This window comes from Phyllopteryx taeniolatus, chromosome 20, assembly GCF_024500385.1.
Source record: "Phyllopteryx taeniolatus isolate TA_2022b chromosome 20, UOR_Ptae_1.2, whole genome shotgun sequence".
NCBI lineage: Eukaryota > Metazoa > Chordata > Actinopteri > Syngnathiformes > Syngnathidae > Phyllopteryx > Phyllopteryx taeniolatus.
The window spans coordinates 6,007,420-6,031,642 of NC_084521.1; the positions used below are offsets into that span (position 1 = coordinate 6,007,420).

At 43.3% G+C, this 24,223-nt stretch overlaps 1 protein-coding gene across 3 annotated transcripts in view; it reads right to left on the minus strand.

The window, feature by feature from the left end:
- The window catches only part of LOC133470327 (disks large-associated protein 1-like), a 78,845-nt gene extending 55,014 nt beyond the window's left edge, over positions 1-23,831 (minus strand). For all 3 annotated transcript variants that reach the window (XR_009785957.1, XM_061758580.1, XM_061758579.1), the window contains exon 1: positions 23,613-23,831. The gene's annotated coding sequence lies outside the window, so the exon portion shown is untranslated. The remainder of the gene's footprint in view (positions 1-23,612) is intronic.
- Between the last annotated feature and the right edge of the window lie 392 nt (positions 23,832-24,223).

Sequence of the window (24,223 nt, forward strand, 5' to 3'; positions counted from 1 at the left end):
GTTCCACGTGTTCAACGACACGTAAACACGGTTAATGGTCAAAAAACTATAAGCTGTCTCAATTCACACACCTGCCACTCATTACCTGGAGATTACCTTTATTCTTTTATTGGAATTTATGCTCCACCTTGGAACCAGGAAACTACATGTAAAGCAATACAGCGATAGCCGCAATACAGTGATCCCCCAAACACTGTATTTTCAGTTCACTGCACCTATTTGCATTTTAGTCCTGTCGAAAAAAAAAAAAAAAAAACCCTCCAATTCACAATTTTTGTGGTCTTTCTGGCACACTAATATGGTGCCGAAGCACGAAAGTCGTACAGTACTGTATGTTCAAGTGACACTTCTCAACTGACAGACAAGCTTTGTATGCTGGTTAGGAGCTAATTTTAGCCTGAAGTTACAGAGAGACTTTGTTTATTTAAAATCAAATAATCAGGCAATTATAATCTTATTAAATGATGCCGTCAATTACTCCAATTTTTTGGCCCCCAAATATTGGAGGTTTACTGTTATACTCTTTCTTCTTCTTTGTATGTTCCGGTCTGGATGCCCTGTGGGACGACGCTGCCTCTCACAGGTCAGTCTTGTTAATATCATGTGTAGGGTCTCTCACGTTTAAAACAAACATAAATCAGAATCTGAGTACCGAGCTTTAATCAGTGCTTTGTTCTCTTGGAACACTCGTAAAGATCCTTGCCAGTTCGGGATCTGTCCCTTGATGCGCGTGAAATGTTGCCAAAACAATCCGATATGAAAAGCAAATTTGTCAAGCGAACGTGCTGGAAGCGCGAGGGAGTCGTACTGCACATTATGTCCAGCTGTGTTAACGTTAGCAAGCCTGAAATAGATATGAATACCAATGTGACTTATAAGGAATTAAAGAGACTGTTCGGTGCTGGTGGCCGACTCGCTCAATTTTTAATTATCTCTCACTGGCCCTCAGCCCCCCCCATCTGCTTTCTTGTCACTCGCCGGCTTCTGGAAGCCCGCCGAGGGGCTGCAAGACATCTGTGACTCGCTGAAGTTCAGATTTGAAGACGACTACGAGGGAATCAAAGCTGTCTAAAGCTTAAATGTTTTACTCACTGGAAAAAACAACAACAACAAAAAAAACATTGCAGGACACGGTACTATTCAGATGGATAGGGACCGAGCCCTGCCGCCAATAGCAGAAAATAGCGACGCTAGCTTGCGCTGAGTCCGCACCAGCTACGAGCTGCGGCTGGCTAGCTAGCTCAGCTAAACACTAAGTCGGTAATTTGCGTCTCCATGGCAGCGAATAAACTACATTTCTGACAAGTATCTTTATCACTAAAGACGAACGCGGAGTAAGTAACAGGAGAAGATGGAGAAGCCATGCTAACCACTAAGCTAACGTGAAAGGTATGTTATTAGGTACAGTAGGTGGTACTGTACACTTTTTAGCAGAACTTTGAACAGCAAATTAGCAGGTAAACTATTAAGTTAATTATTAATTATTAAGCACTCGTCCACTGTACTGCCGACAATAATCCATTACAAGTATAATTTACCCTAACAAATCACCTTGATTTCAATTTCATACTGGAGAGGTGACGGCAAAGAACGCCCGTTAAGCAGCACTCTTGTTACCTCTCAGCTCCATCCCCACTCCCCATTTATAACCTATGTCTCCCTTCTCGTCTCTTGGAGGCCCTCTTTGCAATAATATTACTTCTATGAGTTGCTCTCTTCTGCGCTCATCCAGTCTTTTGTCCCCCTCTCTTGCTTAATCCGTGTTCCTCGCCGCCCTCACTATATTCCCCACTTTCCGCGGCTCATCACTCTCGCCGACTCGATCAGAATAACAGCCGCCATCTATCAGAACATTTTCTATAACCGGGGGGTTATTTTCTGGACCCGGCCTCTCGCGGTATTGTAGTGAGACACCGCTATAATTTTAACAAGAAATCTGATGCGCGTCATGTCTCCGGGTGGGCAAATTTCATCCGAACACACGGCGACGGCCTGTGAATGACGGATGTGAGGATGTATGCAAAACAGGCCGCAGAGAAGGAAGCGGGCTCGGTGATTAAGCGGACGCACAAGCCAGGCGGTCTAATCAGGCCAAATCATTGCGAACTAATCCCGCGCCAATTAAGGAACGGCAACTGAGCGTCCGCATCCCGGATCAATTTCTTTCCCACTTTTCTGTGAGAACCCATTGATTTGAGAGCCCTGTGCGGAAGGCAGACAAATGAGAGAATGCGGTTATGACATTTTTCTTTTTCTTTTTTTCAATACACACTTAAAACTGCATAGATTAGTGGCAAGACGGTGCTCCTCAGCTCACCAGCCTGGTAGCTCAAAAAGACGAAAAGGATCAAGCTGGTGAAAAGAATTGTATCTCCTGTTTGCAGTCTTACCGTATAAAATGAGTACAAATGAAAGATCATCTGATTCCGAGCATGTAGTTTAAGCAGGTAGTTCAACCCGCTAGTGGGTGGCATTGTTCAGGTTGAGTCGACTTTGTTGTTGTTGTTGTTGCTTTGACTTGTGAGCACAAGACTTGAGTTTTGAGAGCTGTATAGTGGCAGTGAACTCAACTCAAGTCACTTCACAATAAGCAGCACTTTGGCAAATAGTCCGCTTCAAGAGGCTTCAAGTGATTTATTTCCACTCTCAGTTGAGGTTTACTGTCAAACTAAACATTAGAGAAAGGGAATTGCACTTTGTGTGTTTAAAACAACCACACGGTTTAGCCTTTCAGTCCGCTAGTTTAATACTAATGCAAAATAGCATCTATGCATGTATGTTCGGTGCTACAACCCTTTAGGCAATGGATTAAACACAAATGGTTGTTGTTTTTTTGGAAAAGCTGGAACAGATTAATGGCATTTCCATTCATTTCAACGGGTAATGATAATTTGAGACGCAAGTGTTTTGGGTCGCGAGCATGTTCATGGAACGGATTAACCTCGTATCTCAAGGCACCGCTTCAAGAAAACAACTTTAGAATAATTGTCCACTCTGGTGAGGTTCAACATTTTTGCAATGCAATGTTAAAATATGTATTCATTAAAGAACATTTAAAAAAACACACACACAATAAAAACGATGTATTTCAAAGCAGTCCCACAATCCTATTGTTCATTGTTTTGTTAAAAACACATTTTGTCAGTTAAGACTGCTGAAGCGCGACTGGTTCTAACAGCCGGAGGCCCAACAAAGGAATGAGCAGATTTAAGTATATAAAGGAGGGGGGAGGGGAAAAAAGAGCATCAATCTTGAAGGATTTAGCCCAGATTTATGGGGGAAAAAAAACCTGACTTTTATAATCTGTATTTAAATACAAATCAGAAGGGATGAAGCAGAGTGACTTTAAGAGCATGTCAGCATAACAAGCGAGCATAGTACTGCATAGTATTACAGTAAGACTCTCGCTAGAATACACTGGCTAAAATGTTGGCATTTAGTAGGATTTGTGAGGAAAAAAATGCAATAGAAATAGTGGAAAACTTATTTTTTGTTTCTCTATCAAGACATCCACACGTGCTTTATGAAGTCTCTACTGCTCTGACATTCTGGCAAAAATGTCGGAATTTGTGGGGAAAAAATGTACTAGAATTAGTAGAAAATTGACCTTTTTTTATTGTCGAGACATCACTAGTACTGTATTTACTGTATATAGGCTTTCCTGCTCAGATATTCTTTCTCAAATGTCAAAATTTAGTAGGATTTGTGAGAAAACAATACACTCTAATTAGTAGTAAAAAAAAAAATTGGGACACCGATAAAAAAAATAATGAAATAAAAACAGCGTAGTGTTACCTTAGTATTTGTTTACTGTGGTTAGCGTCTTTGTATGGTAGTTGAAAAAGTTATTCAAACCTGTACAGTTACGAAAGGTTTCCGGCTGGTGAGACTTTCAGCCTGGAACACATTAATTCAATTTCCCACCCTAATTCCAATACTGATTGAGTTATCATTTGAGTGATGAAGTTCACAAGAAGAACTTCGCCGTGAACAAACGGCGTGGGTTGGGAGCCGGATAATTAGGAGGTGGTCCTGATGCGACTCGGCAAGAATGAGATTGAGAATGCGAGGCGGCGCCCGTCAACAGATATCTGAGCTGGCGGAGAGAGAGAGGTTAAAGGTTCGTGGCACACCGCTGCCGGAGTAAGCAAATGAATAAAACATGAACGCCCGTTATCTCGCTATGCAAATGCCCTCTTCATTTTTTTTTTCTTTGCACTGTTCTGCAAATGTATATTGTACAGTGAGTGGCTCAGTTGGTGTCGCGTTCGTGTTCCCGAAAGGTTCTCACGACTCGCTTCTTACGTGCAGCCAGCGCTGCCTCTTACAGCTCCTGGGCGTTCGTTACGCAAGTCGAGTTCGGCCGCGATGCCACGCGCGTCCACAAACTGAAATGTAAACATTCATTTTTGATGCGGAGGCACGCTCCTCCCTCCATCTGCTCTCATAGCCGGACACATTTCCACCTAAAGTTCAAGGAACTTATAGCTCAGGTCAATACAGTAATCGGCCACTAGACACAAGCATGAAGATGAGTTGCATAACTGATTTAATAAGCTGCAATAAAAAAATAAAATAATAAAATAAATAAATAAAAAGTCATTTTTCGCAAAGGACAAAGACCTGTGAGCATTGCTGTGAGCATTGCTGTATTGTTTGTTTAAATGTGTATAATTTGTGAAAAAATAATGTACTGAGCATCAGAAAACTGACATTATTCTGTCTGTGAGGGACAGGTGAAAAAAACCTGGGCTACCCCTAATGCGGCAATTAACCAGGAATGCAGTGCAAAAATGGGTTTTGTTGATTTTAATTTTTTTTTTAATGAGAGAAAGCACATGGTTCTACTGCCGTCCATTGCGGGGTCAGTTAAGACTTGGTTACCAAATATGGTTCCTTGCCCTATAAAAGCACCCATGCAAAACAAGCGTACATTATATGCACTGAAAACATACAATTCCACGGCAGCATCTTCTGGCTGCGCTTTCTGAGCACATTCCCTATGTGCCGTTCCACATCCTGGATCTCAAACTGTGCTAATCTGAAGTGAAGGTAGTCGGGCTATCAGTGGGGGGGAATTGAAGGGTTATAGATTATACAGTACGTGCTGAACAAAAACAAGTCATAGACGGACAACGCTGCTCGAACCTGCTGCAAACCCACACAACGCTCCGAGAGCACGGCAATATAATGACACCAATTAACATGGAAAGTGCTTACCGCTGCACTGATTCGCATCAAACGGAGGGATGGAGATGATGAGGAGGAGGAGGAAGGTGATGATGAAGCAAACAAATCATGTACTGGCCGTTGGGCTAGGGTTTTGAAAAATAACTAATATGAAATTTTACTGTTTTAATAGGTTCGTGCCCCTAACCCCCTAAAAAACAACAACTGTGTAATGTGTATCTTAGTGAGGAAAAATAGCACTCCATCACATCGTACTTGATAAAAACATCCATCCATCCATTTTCTGAGCCGCTTATCGTCACAAGAGTCGCGGGCGTGCTGGAGCCTATCCCAGCTATCTTCGGGCAGGAGGCGGGGGTACACCCTGAACTGGTTGCCAGCCAATCGCAGGGCACATACAAACAAACAACCATTTGCACTCACATTCACACCTACGGGCAATTTAGAGTCTCCAATGCATGCATGTTTTTGGGATGTGGGAGGAAACCGGAGTGCCCGGAGAAAACCCACGCAGGCACGGGAAGAACATGCAAACTCCACACAGGCTTTTTAATTGTATTTTATTATTTCATTAATATATGTTTTTATGAGGACGACCGGTTAGGGCGTCTGCCTCACCGTTCTGACGACTGGGGTTCAAATCCCGGCCCCGCCTGTGTGGAGTTTGCATGTTCTCCCCGTGCCTGCCATTTCTCCTTCACTAGACATTGTGCTGCTCATTCTGCTGACAAACAGATATACAATACTGTATTGGAGACTCAGCTCCTCTCTCAGTACGGCAGTAATATTAGTCGTTCTTCGCAGAGGATAAAGAAAGCCTGTGAGTACTGTTATATTTATGTTTCAAATACCACTACATTCGCCACAAGATCCTAGCCATTGAATTTTTTTCTGTTTTTAACAAACAGCAAACCTCCATGTAGAAACACCACCAAAGCATCTCCCCTAACTCCGGTCTCACGCTCATGAATCGTCGCCTTTGTTGTCGGTTTGTATCGGCCCTGCATGTGTGATCAATGCACACATATTGATCGCTTGCCATCCCGCTACTACAGCAGAATCACAGTTGTTGTATTTGTTTTATTTGGATGCTGATTGTTTTTGAAGCATTTTGATCAACGTTTATTCATATCCATTTATCATAAGTGTTCTGGGGAAATGGTACTTCTTCCGAGAATTTATTATAACATGGCGTGTGGGCAAATTGCCTCAATTATTTTTTATCCCACAGCGGGCAGCGATATGGCATTTGGAAACAGAGAGCATCCGAATTGCCGTTTAAAGGGCCAGCGTATATACCAGTACTGACAACAAAATAAGTATTTAGAGTTTTCTCTTATATCCATCCATCCATTTTCTGAGCCACTTCTCCTCACTAGGGTCGCGGGCGTGCTGGAGGCTATCCCAGCTATCATCGGGCAGGAGGCGGGGTACACCCTGAACCGCTTGCCAGCCAATCGCAGGGCACATACAAACAAACAACCATTCGCACTCACAGTCACACGTACGGGCAATTTAGAGTTGTCAATTAACCTACAATGCATATTTTTGGGATGTGGGAGGAAACCGGAGTGCCCGGAGAAAACCCACGCAGGCACGGGGAGAACATGCAACCTCCACACAGGAGGGGCCAGGGATTGAACCCCGGTCCTCAGAACTGTGAGGCAGACGCTCTAACCGGACATCCACCGTGCCGCCCGCTTGCAAGTCAAAGTAAAAAAAAAAAAAATCGGCCAAGCGACGACTCGGGAAAAACTCCAAAGTCGGGTCACTTGTAAGTCAAGGCACCACTGTCGATGCCACAATATGCCAGCAATGCACTATATTTAAATAAAACTCCTCAACTCACTTACACAATACTATTATTGCTTTGGCTTGAGCACAGGCAAATAACAGAGAATAGGTTCTAAAAAAATACATCTGCGGGGTTCACGGCATTTGTACTTTGTTTCTATGCATACAGCAAGCATCGGTACATTCTGCCGTTGTAACAGCATAGACATCCAAAAATGAATATTGGCGGAGCTGTTGAATTGCGTCCCTTCTACGATAAATACGCACGCACATACACGCCCCTTCTCCCGCCTACACAGCAAATTATGATGACAGTGACTGCTCATCCCGCCGGCTGCCGCCACATCAACGCTGGCCCAGATTTCATCAGATTATACCAGTGACATCATCGAGTACGTTTGGCTGCCCTGTACAAACATGTTTGCATTGTCGCCAATGCCCGTGTGGGTCTCAAAGCGCTCAAATATCCTAATATTGTAAAAAGCACCCGAGTGCTATAAATAAATAGAAATGTAAAGGTAATAAACCACGGTCATTACAAAGGCTTTAGCGACGTGGATGGCGTGCCGGTTGGCACGGAAGCTGCATCTGCTGTTCTGCGGGCCACTGAAGTGAACCTTCTATGCATATCTGTCCAGAGGAGACGCACCTTGACATGCAAAGATTAGCCTCGCTGCGCTGCCTCGCCACTCGGGTGCCGTGACTCCTGTCGAGCCGCTGTCACCCAAAATGAGTGCAGTTTGATGGTCAACGGCAGAGCCCAACCTTTACCGTCGTGCCGCACTAAATTTTTAAATAATTGGATACAAATTTATTTTGCATTAAAGTTGAGGACAATTTTGTTTCCTGATTACTATTTATAAATGACTATCTTTGTTTATTTTGTATTCTTTAAAGATTCAACTAAAGCAAAAAAAAACAAAAAAAACGATTAAACAATATCACACCAGTGTTGTACTCAACTGCATGTCAATTGCAGGTTATTCATAAAATAACGATTCTTTTCATAATAGATGAAACTGACTATCATTTTTGTGATTCCATGACAAGGTTGGTCAGAAAATATGGCAAATCACGATCATTGTTTTCCAAAGTAAAAGCAGATGTTTGCAAATTTCTTATTTTGGTTAAACACCAAATATAATCAGTCTGCTTACATGAAGGAGTAGAGAAACCAGAGTATATTTACTGTTGAGAGGCTTAAATCAGAGAATTTTGACCATTTTTAGTTAAACAATGGCTCTAAACGATTAATTGATTGTCCAAATTAATTTTAGGATTTATTAGTTGTTGAGTAATGGATTAACTTGACACCACTCCCTATTTGGACAGGGCTTTGGCAGCAATATACTATTTATTTTATTTTATTCATTTATTCTTTCGCATCTTAACTGATTTTTTAAATGTGCAAGTTTGTGGTTCAGTCGAACTAGGTGTTGACCACACAGATACGGATTGAAGATCATAAATACAGGACAGGTTTAACATTTACGATTGTCGGTCACGACATTTTCTGAGCAATTCGGGGAGGAAAGATTACTCGTGGGACACTACAGAATAATCCATCAGGATAATCTTTTTAGAGACATCCAAGAATCGGACCGTCGCTGACTTTTGATCAATGCTAAAATTATGCCCGATTAATGCTTTGGATAAAAAGTACGCTATTGAATCTAGGATGTTTATTAGGCAATGAAGCATACTCGGTAATGTATGTAGATGTGAAAAATGGATCCCGCATGCCTCTGCTAGGCCTGTCTTGTCGTGTGATTCATATCCAAGTATTATACTGAGTGTCCTCTAGAGGTTTAGCTTAAAAGTGTTGCGGTTCATCGTATGTTTGTGCAGTCTGTCACCGCCTGCAGTGTGGCGGTTCATCAGCGTGGTTTTCAGCCATGATGCTTGCTGCCTACCCCCCTCCCATCCCCTTTTAATTCCCATTGATGTTTGCACACAAGCCAAACATATGCAAATATAAATTCTGCCCTTTTGGGCTCCAATTTATTCTCCGGTAATTTGCTAAGTATGCGCAGCAGATTTATTTTCACTTGGCAGAGGAGACTTGTGTACAGTAGGTGTCATAGAAATACTGCACAATCGCCCGCCGCCATAAAAATGATAATTACAGCGTTAGCGGATCTTCCCTCACTCATCTTATTGGAGTCTTCTGTTCACAGTCTTCAAAAGCTATTGGCGAGTGAAGAACCTGACTAAGCCGTTTTCTGCTGCCTCTGCACTCTTTCCTTCCTGCTACTCCAGAAGCGCAGAGGCTGTTTGGATGTCCTCGCAGATGCCCGTATTTCATGCTTCCGACACCAAGGCTTTCACTGTCTGGAAGCCTGGCAGGCGTGGCGAGCATTTGGGGGGATGAAAACAAATAACGGCCACATCATCTCAAAAACCTGCCAATCGCGCCATAAAATCTTTAATGCATTAAAGTGAAGTACGTCATGTGCTAGTAGTATCTCAAATTACACACACCGTAAATCTGGCCGAATTTGAGCATTACCCCTCTCTTCGGATCAAAGCTCACAAAGGCCCTAATGTCTGTGAACGATTATCCTTACCGATTATCCGGTGTTATCGGGTGTGTTAGGAGCGATTCAGATCTGCTCGGAAAAACGGACAGGGCTGATAATCATAAATGTTACAACCTGTTCAATAGTTCCAATCACAAATCCTTATGTGTGCGTTTGAGTCAGGGACTCCGTGATTGTTGACATGAAACAGAACGATAGCTGAACCGGAAGAGACCTGACTAAACTAACGTTGTATAATCGCTCACCACTTTAAAAATGACAAGCAGACCAGTCTGCAATCGCAATCTAGTAACCAAATAAGCAAAGAGGTAGTCACTTTCCTCTTCTACCGCTAGGCGTTTGTCTTCTTTGCATTTTGCGGCAGTCTGGATTCCCTGTGGCACCATGCTGCCTCTCACAGGTCCGTCTTGGTATTACAATAGACATCTGTTTTGGGGGAGGAGAATATGTGCAGCGGTTCAGCTACCACCTCATCCAAGATGTGAGCTTCAAAGCCTGTCTAAACAGATTCCAAGAAGTAAGTGATATGAGAATGAATATTCGATAAAACATTTGAAAATGAGCCCCGGGATCTCGTCGCTGCCAGGTGCATGTAGTCGTTTGAAGGTACTGTCAAAACTACAGAGGCTAACGGTGAACATCAAGTTAATGCGTATAGGCATTTTAGAGAGAGAAAAAAACTGCCAGTCTGGGTAGAGTACAGATCGGATATGGCAGTATATGTCAGCTGATATAGTCCTGAATCAACCACTATTCATTTTGAAATATCCAGGGTTCAAAGAGAAAGCATCCTCGTCATAACGCGTAAAGAAGTAAGTGTGTCACACGCATAGATAAGGTGACATTCGAATTTAAAAGCCAACAGTGCCACAATAAACTAACTGCAGCTGACTGGCTAGTGTTGAGAAATACGTAACACACCTATTCTGAAAGTAGAACATCCATACACAGGATACAGAGAAAATGATGCGCTAACTTCACCTGCCTGAGGAACCTCACTCCATCCACTCTCCACTAGCCTGTGTTGTAAAATAAAGTAACTGTACTCGTTTTTTTTTTTTTTTTTTAATCGTCTCGGAAATTTGTGCATTGGCGTGGCAACACGTGGTGTGCAGAGGTGGAAAATGTGAGGCGCTGTCCGTGGTACTGAAATCTTTTTCCAGGCTGCACTGGGCACATCCATTCATCTCCGTCTCTCTATTTGTAAGTTCCTGATCAAAAAAAAAAAAAAAAAAAAAGGCAAAGCATTCCTCCCCTAAATCCCCTGTATTGAACTCAATCCAAAACCACTTTCATTACGTATATCGAGATTATCCAAACTGAAAATGCCGCGTCTCTGGAAAGGCTCAGTGAGAGCGCAGACATACGTGGTGACCTGAAAAAAATAAATAAAATGGTAACCAATAACGGGACGGCAAGCCGGCTAATTCCGCAACTGCCCAAACCGCTCGGGCCACAGACTGATGCCTGACCTCCAGCTGTCTGTCCCTTTTGTGTTGAAAATCATATGTGCGTTTTTCCTTCCACACTAATTTAATTACGCATTAGGCGCTAAATGTCTCTGTCATACACACACACAAAAAAAGCAAAGCTCAGGAGAAACAACAAGAGGAATGAAGGTGACATCGCTGAGGGGTCCTCAACTTGTGGGAGCGAAATAGTATCAAACGGGACATATTGTAGAAAATTGAGAAAGTTGGGTGTCTGGAGTGCTCGCTCTGCCTACAGTACGCCGGAAATAGTGTTTAATATTTTTACAAAACATACAAATAAGGGCCTTGTCCATAAAAGACTGGATAAATAAATGGCCCCGGCCACTATCTGCGGAAATACAAATGTACCAACTGACAACCCGCTGACGTGGCATTGAAGTGTCAGAAAATTACATCTTGAGATTGAAGAAGGGATCTTAACGCATTTGATGGTACCATCTGTACCAAAGGAACAAGTCTGAAAAGCCTCGCCGTCATCAAGAAGATTGGTCATAAATAGCTGTCTGTCCGTCAGCGTCCTTTCATTCTCTTTTTTTCAGTGGAGACGAGCGTCTTCTCTTCTCTTTCCCTGCCTGCCTCTTTGGCATCTGTTATGTTTTTGCCGCTTCATTTCATTACAAAACAGCATTTGTGGTGTGTCAGCATCATTAAAAGTGCAAAGTGGTGCGAAATCTGGTAATGAGAGATTTATAATCCCAATGTAGTCTGTAACAATTTAATGTGGACGGGCATTCAAATGCATTTTCCCAAATCGCTGAGCTGGAAAATTAACAATCAATTGTTTTTCAATTCAAATAGGAAACATAAATTATGAAAGAGACATAAATGAAAAAAAATTTTTTAAATCAGAAGACTGAGTTTTGCTGCGATTTTAGATTTCAATTGCAGGTGAACAGGACAACCAGAAAATCTTTTCTGGGTATGAAGCGGGATCCAGCCGGCCGCCACCAATAATACTTAACAATATTTATAATTTCATATGTACCGGTGGTTAAAAAGCGAAGCGTGGTGACTCTCTGTCGCCGGAATACGCGAGTGCAGTGAATATAGCCACACTCCCTCCTTCATCTGTTTCCTCTCTTTGTATTATAATATCTTCCTTGACGACAATCATTTTGTTTGTGGTTTTATGAAAAAAATAATACAATAGTACACATGGCGCATCGTGTGCTTATATGTGCATGGATCAGTCACCTGGTGTGCGGGTGAGTCGGTGGAATACAATTACATACCCATGAAATGAAAGCCATTTATTATGCCAACCTTTACATTCTTTTGCAATTTGACTGTCACAACCCCACTACATGATAGAACAGTCCCGCTGCTAATACAGAATTCTCAGTGCACTCAGTGCAGAGAGGTGTCAAAGACAAACCTTCAACCGTCTCCTTTGCCGTGAAACCAAACAGAAGTATTGGTGTTAAATATCACATTTTGTCCCCGGTGCACTGGTTTGTGTGGATAAACAACCCTGAGCACCACCGCCACGTATTCACTCATTCACACTCTGACACACACACAGTCGCCATCTGTCATGCTATAACCTCGCAGAGCTCGCTTTCCTTCACGGTCCTACCGGGACACATGCTCGCTAATGAATCTATAACTTTGTTACCACCTCATTATGGCGGTTAGTATGCGCCGTAGCTATATTTATGGCTTTCTAATGGACTAAAGGCGCGGAGACATCTGCTCGGGTGGACGTATCGATGGAGCGCGGGTCGAGCCAGCGTGGTTTGTGACCTCCAAGCGCTCAATCATGGCGTCCATCTGCCTGTGACTGCGCTGCGGTCGCGGCTCCAAATGTTTACCAAAAACATGTTCCCAACAACGGCGACAATAACAGCCCGTCACTTACAAAACCCAAAGCGTTGTGAAAGATGTGTTCTCACACACACGTACAATCTCACACCAGCTAGTGGAAGATATTAAAGTGGCTCCCCAGGAAACAAAAAGGGGGGTGAAAAAAAAGAATATGGGCCATCCAAGTACTCTCAACGGATACGGTATGTGGGAAAGATACCCCATGTACAGTAGGTGCAAAGTGACGCATTGCATCAATTACAGAAGCGAGAAACCTTTCAAGTGCTTGCCATGCATGGTTGGTTACTATGGGTGGTCCAAAATATCCTAATACACTGCCCCGCCAATATATTGTACAGATTTTGTTTTGTGCAACGTATCTAGCGCAAATCTGCAATTTACAGTATCATTTTCGCTTTTTTTGCGGGTTTTTATTTTGCCATAAATACTATACAGTATTCAAAACATAAATACTGATTCAAATGCAGTAGAATACGCAAACATCAGCTATCATTAAGCTCGTTATCTAAGGTCGGTGGTACTTTGGCTTTGAGTTCACATTTGATAAAGTAATGAAACAAAATTCAAAACAAACTGCTTATCTTTTGTATAAAACGGAACAGGATTGGATATCGCCTTCGCAACCTGTAAAAATTGCCAATGCCAAGCAGTGAGGACATTTCCGCCGTATGTTAGCTTGAGTTTTTTAATAGTCACTCAACAGAGACTCTGGAACCTCCACTAACAACCCAAGCTAAACTCAGCCCCGCTGTGATATATGAGATCTCAAGATCTCAGTCAAGATGAATCACATCAACATACGTCTTTGATAGGGGTGTGCGGTATATGCAGTAGACAGTATACGTTTGCCCAATGATTTGGAATCTACATCTACATTTATCATCATGCATGAGAGCCATTTGAGAGCTCAATGTGAATTGAAGCGCTCGTGCTGTCTTGGACATAAAATATTGGAGGTGAAGAGCTAAGCAGATTAGCGGCGAGCGCGGCAAAGTTGGGCAGAAGGAGTTAACTAGCCTCACGAGCTTTACGTTAAGAGGTGACCAGTTGAGCTTTGGTGACGATAAACCCGAACAATAATCAACAGTGTTGACACATATTTGTGATCATAATGAGGAAGAAGTGTTTTAATATGTTTTGGAAGGCTGTTCATTTGTGCTGGACAATACTGCAATTATCATTTAAAAAAAAAAAAAAAGATAGATCATCACATAGCAACTATGATGATGATGATACCATCATGGAATAAACATTCCTTCCACCGCTCGACGTGGTCCCTCATTCATGGGCCCTCGTGTCTGATTTAGCCAGCGCCATGGGCTTGCAGCAAGAGGCTGTGCTATGGAGGGCCATGTAAATGTCACTGTCTCTGAGGCGGAGCTCTGCGGAGCGTGAAATGAAATCTGGCAGAGTTTTGGGCCCTCGCCTTTCCTCCCAGTTCGCCTATGTAAACACCCGGAGAACAATCTGGAACCCCTTCTATTATTGATGGGAAAGGTTAAAGAATCCCAGGCACCTCATTGCCGAAATAATTATGTCCCCCAAAGCTGGGCTTTTGTAGCAAATAGAAATCGATTACTATTAATGGTGTCGTGAAATCTGCTGTCTTTGATAATCTATACTAATCCTCTGGCTCATGCAGCGAAATCGGGATTATTGTATGTACTACACGTGGACTGAAGAATGTACATGTAAACAATGGTTCTAAACCTGGGGTCCCAAGACCCCCTGTAGATTGGGGGTCCACAAAATAAATAAACATTTTTTTATAAATCTCCATTGAGGTTAGTTTTGGGCAGAGGTGAGACAAAGTCACATACAGTATGTCAGCAGGTCATACTGTGAGTAAGTCTGAACTGACAGTCTTAACCTTTTTTTATTTGAAGCAAGTCCCAAGTTACTGTGGCAAAAACGAAGCAATTTCCCACTATATTTTACAAAAGTCATGTCAAGCGATTACTTGCATTAAGCAAGTCATATGACAAGTCATCCAATTTTGCTCAATAACAACATATTAGCCATTAGCACTCTCTGTACTTGTTAGCTATACTAACACATTCACAATCAAATAATTTTTTTCAACATCCCAAACCAGTGTTGGTATTGTCTGTTACTTTGACTTCACAATTAAACGCATAACTGACAAGAATATCATTTCATGTTTGACCAGCTGTCAGTTAGCTAAATTGTGACGCTAATGCATCTTAAGTGTCTTCATGGCTTTTGACTGAGTGACTGATGAAGTAATTGTGTTCTTATCTTTGAGTCACAAACCTTGAATGCTGCCTTCCTCTTTTCCCCCAATTTTATCTAAAACATAATTTGAATCATCTTCGGCGCTCCCTCGATAATATTTGCTTCACGAGGTGCTCTGCACTTTGCATCAATAGCATGCTGGTGGATAGCCCGTTTCACGCTACACACACACACAAAAATAATAATAATAATTAAAAACAAATGGCACACTGCCTTGAAAATGCAGATTTTCAAATGTAAACATGCATGACTTATCAAGTCATATAGTTCAAGTCAAAGTCGAGGAGGTAAGCAAAGCAAGTCCTAAAACTGGTGACTTCCGTCTGAGTCAAGACATCGGACTCAAGTCCCCCGCTTCTGGTTTTGGGTGTTGCTGCGGTTGTCCTTATTGCTGCAAATATAGTTAATACAGTGACATAATAGAGTCAAGAACAGTGGGAAAGCTTCCAACTTCTGCTGACGGCACTTTGGATTTGCAGGACATCCTTGTGAGGAGACGGATGAAAACAAGACCGCAAGTGCGATTATTTCCGCTGACTTGACAGAGTGCTGTCAGTGTTATTTCCCATTCAAAAAGTGAATGGATCAATTAAATGCCTGCCATTGCAAAATATTTCCCTTTTATAACCGCCATTGTTGCGCCAACCCTTATCGCCTCTACTCGACCCCCCCCCCCCCCCCACACACACACACACACATACACACATACATATCCAAGCGCTTAAACCAGGGCTCTTCCTCAAATAGTCTCCTCGATTCCATTTAGAGCTGGACCTATTGGCGGCTTATCTCAGCCAATGGCTTCTTAAATAAAGCTCCTCGCTTGAAATAAACCCGAGCCGCGCTCACGGAGACTTTCTAGGATGCTTGGTCACATGACAGTCTGGCCCTCCCACAGCAACCCTAACAACTTGAATGGCACTCGGTAGAGCGCAGAACTCTAAGGCCATCATAATACAGCTTTATCTATGACTGTCTTGCCTCGTAAAGTTTTGGGTGAAAATGATAGCGGTGTATAAGGATATTTCATTTTGTCTTTCGGATTCCAAGATTCAAGGTTGGTATTCAAGATAGCTCCTACCGAAAACAGAGCCCTGTGGATCTGTGACGCGCAAGGGCTTTGCGAAACAACACTTTGGCCAAATGTAACTGTGATCACACACTCGCCCACCACTCGACAGCGTACGTCAGCCCTCGGCTTCAGGCAGATCTTCGTCATAACCCTGATTCATCAAAGGCCTCCTCCTGCAGCAACAGCCGCCGCGGTATTTGGCGAAACGAGCTGCTGCGTGGTGCCACAGTAGCCGCTGAGCTGTAAACTCAAGTTCATTGACATAAAATCTAGGAATGAAGGCTACAAACCTCTATCGTTATGCTATACTTCAGTGGTTCCTAAACTTTGTTCGCGCCACGGACCCGTAAAGCAATATTTTGACAGCGTAAAAACAAGAACGATTAAAAATACAACTCCCCATTGCACTGAATGTAGTTGTTTTAATTAGCGGGAGCCCTGCTCCGGTACCAGTCGGTGGCCTAGAGGTTAAATCATCGGAACATTTTAATGGGTTATATCAAAGGTTTCAGGAAAGTTCTATTATTTGCTGATGATACAATTTTGTTCTGGATAACATGCATGTACTCTATTGCTCATCGTACACTGGACAGCTTTTGTTGCCTTCTAGTGTCTACTACTCAATATAACTTTCCATCCATCCATCCATTTTCTGAGCCGCTTCTCCTCACTAGGGTCGTGGGCGTGCTGGAGCCTATCCCAGCTGTCATCGGGCAGGAGGCGGGGTACACCCTTGAACTGGTTGCCAGCCAATCGCAGAGCACATACTAACAAACAACCATTCGCACTCACAGTCACACCTACGGGCAATTTAGAGTCTCCAATTCATGCATGTTTTTGGGATGTGGGAGGAAACCGGAGTGCCCGGAGAAAACCCACGCAGGCACGGGGAGAACATGCAAACTCCACACAGGCGGGACGGGGGATTGAACCCGGGTCCTCAGAACTGTGAGGCTGACGCTCTAACTTTCCATGTATTCCAAAACCTTTATGAGCTCCTGTCAAAACCGTTAGATCCTGTCAGCGTCCTTTCAAGAGAGATGTCAGCCATCTCCTCCGATCACTGGCAGGAGAGGAGACAGGCCATCTAAAAGCTTCCTCGCGCTTCGGTCTGCATGTAGATGTGAGCCTGCGGCTTTACTGCGAAAACATGCAAACAGTGTTTGATACAAAGAAGGAAGCATAAAAAAAAGCACAAGGCATATTGCTATTTTTAGACGTGGCTATTCCACTAACAAACCGAGAAATAAAGTAAAGCCCAGAATATTTACTCGGGTCACTTCTGCAACTTTTCTTTTCCCCTTGAGCGGACACTTACCGACAACTCGGTTGTCAATAAGGCTGACCCGTCAAGCGAGTCAGTGAGCAGTCAGTTTGCGTTTGAACTAACAAGCTTCACGGCTGCCTGAGTGCTGTAACAAAACAGCACTTAGCATGCAGCAGCTGATTCTGACACAAAAAGAACTTTGCATGCGTCTCTGTGGGGTTCCGGCCAAAGGCCTCCCCTGGTGGATTGTGTTAGCCAACAATGCTCGTGGCCTTTCACAGTCAGAGCATGCTTCGGTAGGTGGAAGGCAAACAAAGATGCCTGGCTTTCCTTTGCTCTCCCAGTGGGAATGACTTTGTACCCCTTGACAATACCGGCAGTATGTCTTTATATCTACAGAGGAGTTGACTACATCCTCCTGAAAGAGAACTAAAGGTGAGACGCTGAGGCAGTGGCAGTCCGTGCAAAATGATGCACAACGAGTAAGGAGAACACATTTACAACTACTATTAGACAACTAACATTAACGATAAAACATGTAATTAACTACAGCTCTTCACAAATGCCGCTAGTCGGGTTGGGATTGTTAGCGTCAACTTCTCCATTGCTACAGCAGGAGTTGAAGCTGCAATCCCCAGCATGCCTAGCTGCGGTTTAAAAAATAGTGTTAGGAATTCCATATTTATTGTTAAATTAGTTTCTGTAAGGCAGAGCGGCGGACGTCTGGTTAGTGCGTCTGCCTCATAGTTCTGAGGACCGGGGTTCAATCCCCGGCCCCGCCTTTGCGGAGGTTGAATGTTACCCCCGTGCCTACGTTCAGGGTGTACCCCGCCTCCTGCCCGATGATAGCTGGGATAGACTCCAGCGCACCAGTGACCCTTGTGAGGAGAAGCGGCTCAGATAATGGATGGATGGATAGTTTCTGTAATGGCTATAACTTGAGCCTGAACAGTTTCATTGTAGGCTCAGTACAGAGCGAGAGAATCATACATTGAGGTAGTCTTTGATGTAATATAAGACCAGAGTTCTCGTTCTCTCTGACAAAGGACGTACTGTAACAGTGTGTTACTGTGCATCTTTCCTGATATTCTTACAGGGTGTTCCCCATATAGACGCCGATGTTGATCAGGTCATGCCGCTACGCGATAGAAAACTATTTCAGGCAGCAAACACTTTTGGGGGCCACGCGATGCCGCCCTGTGCGACCGCACATGTCGCACATGTCAGGAAACCGCCACTGAACTGAGGCTATGTGTCTAGCAGGGATGGTTGTAAACCCTCTGCAAACCATTTATTTTTAAATACAATGTCATAAGATCAGTTTGAAATGATATTCAAGTGACTTGGGATCATTGTTTGTGGTACATTTTAAGTTTCAACTATTAATATTGGCAATTGTTGGGGAGGTGTCAATTACTCACATTTTCTCGCAATTCGTGACAGGGCTCTGGGTTTACTATAAAACTACATATTACTTCAGTGACTCGCAGGAAAGCAAAATCATGAAGAATTTTCCCTTCCAACAGTAAATGTTTGAGTTTGTAAAGAAAAGTGCAGTCTGTTTGTCAAATGATTTGTAAACAACAGCCGAGCCTCAACGGACGCCACCGCCGGACTGCTGATTTGTGCATAATGGGCACAACAGAAAAACAGGTGCAGAGTCCCAAGTCAAGCCTGTAGGCACGAGCGGGTATGAAGGGAAGCTGCAAAGGTAAACAACGCTCGACATCACTGATGCAATAGCATGCGACTTAAAAGCTGCTGCACATACAGAACCCAAGGCCCCCCCGCCCCCCCTTCGGCAGATTAGCGTATAAGCAGCGCAGTGACCTCAGCAACTCTTCAGCTCCAGCCCAATATCGGGCTTTTTGGATGGCCTCCGAAACTAACATTTGTGTACAGAATACAGAAAACTGCTTGCATTGAAGAGGATGTGCAGCAATCCCCTGCCTGTTTGCGGGGTCGCTATTTGCAAATGAATTTATTCGTTCTTTCTATAACATGCGAAAATGCCAGCTGATGCCACCGAAGCACTGTACAAATATGAAATTGGTCTCAAGAATGTATGTTGCAGGGATATACACAACAACTGAGAGACGCGTTTTGTATGTCAGAGAGGAGCTACGCACGTTTAGCCTGAGTTGTTAGTGGAATTTACGGAGAGGTTTCGCAGCGTGTGCATTTTTCGAATCTTTATTTTTAAGGGTAATATGCACTGACTTTGAAATGACAAACTGTTTTGAGATAATAGTTTGTGCTATATCTACAGTTTAAAAACGATTAACACATTCACTGCCAGCCGTTTTCAAGGCAAAGTTCCCATTTAGAGCATTTTGACTGATCTTTCATGACCCACAGAATATTGTGTTCTGTCACAATATAAGCCTACCAAGCAAAAGCGTAGACAATAATTTCACCAGAAAAAAACAAGTCAGTTTCAAGCTTTTTCCGTTCTTGAGTATTTAGCAGTAGAACATGGGTTGGTGTCATCTTTTCCCACAATCGCGACACACACTTTCTACTACCTACCGCGACACATATTCTATTTATACCACACATATGCATACTCTTTTGGAGTGTCAGGTGCCTAAACTTGTCTGACATCAAATGTGCTGGCATTTCTCTTATTCATAATCGATGGGACGAGTTGAGATTCACCTCCTAATCTTTGCCTTCAACCCCAAAGCTGTGCTGGTGTCCAATCCATTTATTCAACATTACACTTACATAGAGGCTTGAATTTCACAGACAAGCTCCGTGGTTTACATGCCTACCCATTGAAAAACGTACTTGATGAATATATTTGTCAGTGGCAGTAAACGGTTGGATTCTGCCTAACAAATAAGCAATTATAAATATGACTAGTGGGGGAGGGTGTTAACTATTTGCCTCCCATACTGTAAAACATTTTTAATCCCCACACAGGCTATTTAAGAAGAAGTTTAAAGTGTATTTTACAGCCCTCAAACTCCTCAAAACAGAAGATTATCTCAAAAGAGATGGGATTAGCACATTTAGCAAAGAATGGATTCTCAGTTATGGAGAATGAGTAAGCCAAAGTGAAGTTCATCTTGCTCTAGAGACGTTACAAACTATAGCAGGGAAAAAAAAATTTCTTCCACAGGTTTCCTGGGGGTAACACTCTGCTTGTTCGCCTTGCTTGTTTGTGAGGGAGGAACGAATTAAAGCAGCCCGCTGACAGCTCCCGTACGACCCATCTAACCGGCTAAGTGTGCAGGAGTGGTGCAGGATGGAGTCCCTTCCAGCCAAATTGGGATAAACAGAAGATGTCCTGTTCTCCGCTGTCGAGAGGAGGCGAGTCTGGAACTGGGACTGCTCCGCAATTAAAAGGCAGCCAAAGAGAAGGGAACGGCCCCGGAAGCAAGGACACACACACTTGCTGACTCATCAGTCCTGTCATCCCTGGCATCATTAAAACACCACTGCAACTCGTGGCCTTGAAATAATAAAAATCTGAGGCGGGACAAGTTATGAGTAATGGCTATAACATCCCTGCACAATGCAAAGAAAAAAATAATATGTCGCTCATTGTTAAAGCATTTCCAGGAGGTTAGATTACAATATTGGCGTCACCGTAGTCTCATCTTCAATGGACCCTATTAGAATTTCATTTGGAATTCACGGCTGTGTTGACAATAAAAACAAAAAAATAAGGTCAGAAAAATAAGATTTAAAAAAAAAAAATGGAAAAAAATCCAAAGTATGATAAGTATGCGAGGGGCCACTGTATAACCCTTTAATGAAATGATATTTCAACACAAACAGTGCAGAAAGACATTTAGACATTCAATATAACAGTAGTACTCCCAGTCATATATTCTTTATCCTCTGCAATGTGCTGAGACATCTATACAGTACAGACGTCTTAGGATGTTTCAGCACAAAAACTCCGAATCAGTTTTTCAGTATATAGCTCGGGATAGGTTCCACAAAAACGCAAATAGGTGAATTTGTGAACAGTGAAGGGAAATACTGTATGCAAATTCTTCAATTCTCAAGGTCTGTAAGGAGGTTTAGCTGTGTGGGTAGGACACAGGAGGAGTATCGGCAGTGGGAAAAGTGTGGGGGAGTTAATGAAGCAAAGGCGAAAGGTGGAGAGTTCAGCACAGAGCCCATCATTATCTGACAGGCGGAGACACAAAGGCAGCTAATGATGGCTACGATGCTAGGCCGCCACCACGGCGAGATGCCGATCCTTAATGGGGGTGGGTACGTGACGGGGCGCTGCGTCTAACTGGCATGTTTAAGAGGGGGCGAAACAGTTGTCGAAGAAGGAAGATCAACCGATTGCAGGCTGTGTCTTCCAGATTTAAAAAAAACAAAAAAATCAAATGTCTGCCTTGCAGTGCTTTTCACCAGGAGCAGGCGAGAAGATAAAGTTAAAGAGGGAGTGAAAATCATTAAATACGCTTCTTGCTCCACACCTCATTAGTTCAAATGTTGTATGCGCCTCAGCGTTCCTGTTATGCGTCACCCCAAACACACGCTCGCTTTTGCTAATCTACTAATGGTTTCTCCATACCCGGCTGACCTCTTCGCCCCCGTCCTTCCCTGCATCCTTGAATCTTGCTGTAGTCAGAATAACAATTCCCCCCTCGCCCTTATACACGCACTAATACAACAATTCCCAACCAATGTGCCGTGAGAGATCATCAGGTGTGCCGCGGGAAATTATCTCATTTCACTTACTTGGTGTAATGGGAGATGTTTTTTTCTTCTAATGTACAACATGTGGCTTGATTCAATAAAATAATACATGAATTTGTTTACAACCCGTTAAGGGCCGCCGACCCCCCCTCCCGCTTTCTGTTCGCCAAACCGGCTCCGCGTTTCAAATCAGGCAAGAGATCCATTTCCATCGCAGCTGGAGTCGGTCCAGCGAGTCCATTCACAGTTGCGGCGCTGTTCATTTGCACCTGATGAATTTCACAGGCTACTACTTGACGGCGAGTTTTTTTGTTGTTGTTTTTTTCCTTCTTCGTTTTCTTTTTAGTGACGGGAATCACACGTAACGTGCGAGGCAATTTGCAAGGAGGCTCAGTGGTGTGAAAAGCCTGAATGAACTCGCAAGAGCAAAAGATTGACGATGAAGATGAAGATGACGACAACTCTGATGAAAGAAATAGGACATCTTAAAATGCGCTACAATCAGGAAGGAAACTAGGATTGTCATGGTGTTCTGATTGGTCCAACAAGTGTTTTCCTCACCTGAAGTTCTCATTTTTCGGCCCCAAATCCGTTTGCAAAATTTGCCCTGGTTCATTTTCTTTTTGCACGGTAGAAAAATTACAAGGGAACCAAAACGCGTCACACAGGAAAGTTTGGGACAACTGGGACTGTCGTTCACGCTGATCATTACACATTGTGTTCTGTGACAACATCAGCACAGAACCTGCTAAAAGAAAGACTCTCTTCTTTAGTTTTGTTTCTAGCTTTTCCCGGTCTTTAGTAATCACCAGTAGAACTTGGGTTGGCTTCAGCAAAAACATTTGCTTCGTTACATTTCTGTGAGCAAAATCGTGACACGACAGACAACCCTGATCATTTTTTTGGACGCTGTAATTGCGACGGGAACCATACATTCTGTGTCATCAGAACCGGAGCTCAAAACCAACGGTGATTCGGTGCCAGTGTGAAAGCAACCCTCACACTGTGCCACCCACAAATGCATTTGACCTTATAAAGAAGGCTTGAAGCCCCCCACTGACTTCCACTCGGATTTGCACTCTCCCTCAACTGCCTATCTAATGAATTCACTTGCACTGTGCGACTAATACTGAGAACACATTGCAGATACTTCCTTCAAGTGCCAATTCTAGCACCTTTACACATCTCCTTAATGATCAACCCAAACCTGTTTGCGACTCTTCTGTAGAAAATAAAGCAATAGGGATGAAGCAAGCGCAGGTTGATTGGATGCATTAGTCGTTGCCACATTATCACTTAACACTGAGTGGATGAAGGGGGGGGGGGGGGGAGAAACTTAGTTTCAAGCTCTCATTCACCATAACCATGAAATAAACAGCAATGAATCGCAGCGAGTGGTTTACACATGCACATTCGCTCTGAAAACGATCTGCGCAACATTTCCAAGTGATCTGAGCGCAGAAAGCGTGCTGAGCATTTTTACGCATTTTTCTTGCAGGTTCTCTTACCTTGGCAGCGCAGCTCGGCGTCCGTCTGGCGAGGAGGGAAGCCCTGCACGGTATTCCTTCGCCGTGAGATGACTGCGGCGTGGATGCGGTAGTAGGACGTCACTTGTGCGGCCGGGTCCAGCACGCCGTCGTGGTGTCCCCCTGCATCGCTCCGTGTGTTGGGCTGCATTGGCATCACGCAGTATGTGTGTGTGCGTGTGTGTGTGTGTGTGCGTGTTTGTGTGTGTGTGTGTGTGTGTGTGTGTGAGAGAGAGAGAGAGAGAGAGAGAGAGAGAGAGAGAGAGAGAGAGAGAGAGAGATAACAAGCGGCCCATGATGAGTGCGAGGCAAAACATGGCCTGGATGTCACGGATTGTATGCCACCAGAAACTGAATTTGAATCATTTATATTTGAATTTGAATGGCTGAACTTGAATAATTGCATTAAAAAAAAACTGAATTTTTATTTATGTAATTTGAATTTGTATTGTTTAATTTTCAAATAATTGCATTGAAAAACTGAATCTGTATTTGCAATTTGAAATAGATTTGTATTTTTTTTTTAGTTTGGATATGAAGTCCACTAAACTTGAAAATGAATATACAATTATTGGGGCTTCAATGAAAATTCC